Below are 4,987 nucleotides of genomic sequence, written 5' to 3' on the forward strand. Positions count from 1 at the left end.
GAGTGAAAAATCAAGGAGGGTCTAAGCTGATGCCAAGACAGACTTGGCAGGGGAGGAAGGGAATGGTTGATTATCAAATGGAAATTCAGGAGATTTGAGACCCCATATGACCTGTGAACAAATGCCCCAGCATTATGTATGTGGGGCAGTGCACTGTTAAATCTTAATGCAAATATCCCCAAGTGTCTGTGTGCTTTTATTAACTGTATAATCAATGGAAATAAGGCATTTAAGATTTTAGTCAGCAGAATTGTGATGGCTTACGTTGTAAGGTATAAAAGCTTTACCATCAGTTCTGTATGGTATTTGTATTAGTATGACAACTGTTGTTGCTTGCAAAAGTCAAAAGTAGTAATCTTAAGATCATGTCAGTAAAATTTTTATGCTATACACTCACCATTGTTTGATATACAATACACCAAAAATGTTTTACAGGAAAGACGTTTATTTACTAACTGTTTAGAGGTATTCACATTTTTATTGTAAGCAGTTTTCATTTCCCTCCTCTGTAAATCTACTCTTTAGTTATTTCATTGCTGCATATAGTCGAGAAAGGAAGATATTTTAATACACATATAAGAAGCCTGTAAGAATTTTGTAGTAAAATTCAGTATCTAAACAAAGTGCTCATAAGATTTAGTACCTGGAAACTTTATAGGAAACAAAAACATGTGCTCTGTAGTGGATGAAAGGTGATAATCCACGTTTTCCCATATGAAAAATATGAGATTTTTAAAACAGGTTCATGACTTATGTAATGTTGCCTGTCCTGCTCCAGAAGTCAGCATAATTCTAGAGGAGTACAGTCTTAAATTTTGCGGGTTTAAAAGAAAGTGAGGAGTGGCTGTCTGGTCAGGATATTTACATAATGATTAATTTAGGTATACCTGTGTGGGATGAACTTTATTTGAAGTAGTTTGAATATCTGAGAAGATATGGAAATATGGGTGTAATTGGTTTCCAAGTTATAGCCTACATACTCTGTAAAATAAAGGTGTCCCAGAAAGGTGGATGAACAGGACTTTCAGAAACTCATGGGGGACGAAGCATGTAGGAGGTCTCAGCTGAAATTACCTAATGGAGAAGTCACATGTTCACTTAAGATCTGGTTTTGGGTGGGAAATCAGTTTAAAAATATCAAGTGTTATCAGTTCTTGTGTTTACTCTGCCTTTCAGCTTTAGAATAGGCTTCTTGGATTACTTATATGGTGTAATTTAAGCCAGCTGAGCATTAGTAAAGTTTAAAAATTTAAAACAAACTAATATGGGGGTTACTCGGAGCAGGTTTAAGCACAGTCTGGAACATATTCCTCCAACCAAATACCTCCTAATTCCTGTTCAGTGCTTCCTTTTGGTGGACTAGATGTTGCATACCTGTGAGTAACCACTTTGCTCAGGGGCAGAAGTGGAAGCAAGGCCTGATGAGACTGCAGGACTACAAAACTGACATTAGATCTGTAAGGGCAGGAAGAAACACAGATGTGATTTTTACTTGTTCATTAGGTGGAGAGCTTCATTGAACTGTCAGATGGTACATCTCCATTGAGGTAAGGCTGTGGTTAGTATGCTGTGCACAATGTCCCATCCTTTCTTTGAGAAAATCGTATCCAATTTTTCTACACAGAGTATCCACAGTCTTTTCTGGTGTGCTATCTTATGGGACTGGTTAACACCTTGCTGCTAATATGTTTGAATTGACTATTAGTGATTTCTACGTTTCCTTTTTTTTTGGTCCCTAGGGAAGGCTCTGTCCTGAAAAAGCATTAAATACAGTCTGTGTTCAGGGCTAGTCAAAAAACATCCTCCTTGGAGACCTGTGCTTAAGTCTTGCACTTGCTAGAAGCAGACCCACACAGCATTTTTTCTGGCTGGAGCAGACTTGCCACTGAGAACACTGACTTCAAATTAAAGCTTTTCTGGAGAGGGAGGAGATTTATTCTTTGTGTGCTTGTTTTCTTGCCTGAGTGTATTGGGAACCTGCCTGATGAAGACGGATGTGTTAGAGCCTCAGAATGTTGGAATGTTATAAGAAACAAGAATATGACCTGAGGAATTTGCTTTAGCAGTCAAGAAGCAATCTGCTTGCCAAGTGACTGCTTTTCTATCACTTGTATATACAATTTAAAAAGAGACTATTCTTCTTAATAGAACTGATAGAGGGGTGGAGAGAAAGAGATTGTTTTTTGTTCTGAAAGTGTTTGTGATAGATGCCCTTTATCTTATATTTGTGTTTCTGATAGGAAGATCAATGGGCAGTCTACCAGGAGAAGGGACAAAACCATGTTGGAAGGCATATTGGAAATACTTTTGGTGGGATGTTGATTGCATTTTTAGTTTCCACGTACCTAGCTTCATTCAGCGAAGGGTTATGTGTGCTAATATCCATGTATTTCATCATCAGGTCTGTCTTGGAGCCTTCTGTCCTGCAGAATGCATTAAATAATCATGTGGGATTTTACGTTATGGGCTTTTAAAAATTTCTTCTGTATTTGATTTGTTTATTGAAGGGGAAAAAAGTTTATTACAAGCTGCTTTGTAAGAGGGCCAAGCTATTTCTTTTCACAATTAAGCTTAATTTTCCTACTGTTGTGTTCTTTCTATAATTACTGAGTAGTGCAGTGCTCGAAGGTGCCCACTGTTGACAGCTTATAGGTATGTCAGGCTTGTTCAAACAGCCTCTAAATGTTATTGCCCTCCACCTTTTTTTTTTTGGTGACGGCATGGGTCTACTTGAAACAGTCTTTTTCAGGGAAATAAATACAATATCCTGTTCTTTCTCTTGCCTTAACCCTCTCTACCCTTATTGCTGAGGTGCTAAATTAGTAATTTTACTCCTAATGTAGTAGATTCTGTAATTATATGGAAGTGCACCTTGAAATGTCCTCTTCACTGGGAGGAGCACTATGGTGTGCAATACAGTGAGATTAATTTCACTTTCAGAATTGCACTTTGAGGTTCTTCAGTTGTCCTGCTTAAAATTTGTCTTCAGATGACTTTGTATTTGAAATGTGTAAAAACATTAAATGTCTTGGCACATACTATATACTTGACATCTTGCATGACTTTTCCATGGTTATGAGCATTTTTCAGTAGGAGGCAGCTGTTACTGATGTGATGTATTTAAAAAAAGCTTTTGCTAGATATTGCAGGATAGAGGAAAATAATTTTTTTCCTCTGCTTTTGCCAGGGTTCACCTGTGTTACCTTCTTTTGCCATGAAATAAAACAGTACTGACAGTGAAGCATCATTTCTGAATCGCTGAGGTGTACATATCAGGTGTAGCTAGTTAGCGGCCACTGTTCATATTTTAGTGATAGACAAAAGTGAAAGCTTTGTGAATAAAGTTCAAATAAATTCCTTGCACTTCTGTTTGAATGTGCTTAGGGGTGTTGGCGTAATAAAACACAGATTAAAAACCTGTTTCTTTAAGAAAGGAGAAATATTTTTATTTTCAAATCCTTTGAGCAGTAATGTCACAGGCACAACCAGGCAGGTTCATATTGTGCTTAACGCTTAATCTCGCTGTAGTCAGGAGTGCAGCCAAGATGAAATGCAAATAAAGAAAAGAAAAATGTTAGGATGTGAGCAGGACATAACTTTTGGAAGGTCATTGTGTGTTTCAGTGATATCAGTTGAAATATTGAATCTTGAATGTTGTATTCGATTTCAGTCCCCTTATTCTCTAAACAGAGAGGTCAAAGAGAAAACAGAAGTTACTCAAGAACTTAACTGATGGAAATTATGATTTCTGTATTAAGGAATAATAAAAAAAATTGCAGTATGTACAACTGCAGTTTGAAGAGTGGAGTAAAAATAGCATTTTGTTGGCTCAATATGACTTCTACAGATGTTTCTGGTGTCTTTCCATTTATTTCAGTGGGAGGTTGTATCTAGACCACCTAGAAATCTTAAACATGAGTAGGATGAAATTATGAATGGAAAAGCCTAATCCAAACGGATTTTTCTGCCTACCCTGTGCCACAGAAGATGGACTAATTGAATCACAGCTATAATATATTTTAAGTAAATGAGGTACCATTGCTGCAGCATACAATTAGCAGGTGTGGTCTTTTTGAATGACCACTGCAGCTTGTCTACTGTCACATTTCCTTCTATACAAAAAACTGCTGAGAAATGGCATTGTAATAGGAAAAGAATATTGTTGTATTGTGTTTACTGATAGTACACAGCTAACTGTAGCTGTCAGTGAGCACTCAAACTTTCTTTTTTAAAATTGCTGTGAATATTTGTACTCCTGCCAGTTAATCTGAGAGTAGGAATGCCAGTGAGGAGAATAAAATATGGAAAATAATGCTGTGTTTTATATAGCACCTGCCATATTCTAGAATGTTAAAGCACTTACTAAATAGATGCTGAGATGGATAAAATATGACAGTGCCTATAAGCAAATACATCACCTGCTAAGCTTTCAGCAATATAACTGGCACACAGCCATAAGCACCATTAAAACTGATACTGAAAGAAAGACTTGGCTAGACCTCTAAGGGATAACCACCCATTATGTGTTTCATTAAAAAAAAAAATTGTAATAATGATCATAGAAATTATAACATAAACCAAAACAAGACTGGAAGGTCCCTGAGATATTGGCTAGTCTGTTCTTTGGCCCCCAAAGCAGCCTGAATTTTATACCTTTTTTTGGCACAGCTGTTCAGCAATCTGCATGAAATAAAAAAAAACTACGCTGGGGTCCACAACAAGCCCTCTCTTACGATTTGTCACTCTTTGTAGAAAGACTGCTCCTAAGAACTGATACAAATTTTCCTAACTTTGGTTTTGGTAGGTGTATTGCTCCTTGTCCTAGCACGGGGTACAGTGGGAGACAAGGTTATTCTATAGGGTGTGCACCTTTCATATCTGCTGATGAAAATGCCTTCAAATTTTTCCTCTCTAGTCTAAATAGTCCTCATATATGCGATCTTTTTACATAGTTCCTCCTTTGAGACTTGTGGCAATTTCTGTTACT

At 37.1% G+C, this 4,987-nt stretch overlaps 1 protein-coding gene across 2 annotated transcripts in view; it reads left to right on the plus strand.

Annotated features, from left to right (window-relative positions):
* Positions 1-4,987, plus strand: part of FARS2 (phenylalanyl-tRNA synthetase 2, mitochondrial) — a 250,347-nt gene that overhangs the window by 31,695 nt on the left and 213,665 nt on the right. The window contains exon 2 of one of the 2 annotated variants that reach the window (XM_009640373.2): positions 1,504-1,547. The exons of the other annotated variant lie outside the window; for it this stretch is intronic. The gene's annotated coding sequence lies outside the window, so the exon portion shown is untranslated. The remainder of the gene's footprint in view (positions 1-1,503; positions 1,548-4,987) is intronic. 2 annotated transcript variants of the gene reach the window in all.

Source organism: Egretta garzetta, unplaced genomic scaffold (assembly GCF_000687185.1).
Source record: "Egretta garzetta isolate BGI_Z169 unplaced genomic scaffold, ASM68718v1 scaffold246, whole genome shotgun sequence".
NCBI lineage: Eukaryota > Metazoa > Chordata > Aves > Pelecaniformes > Ardeidae > Egretta > Egretta garzetta.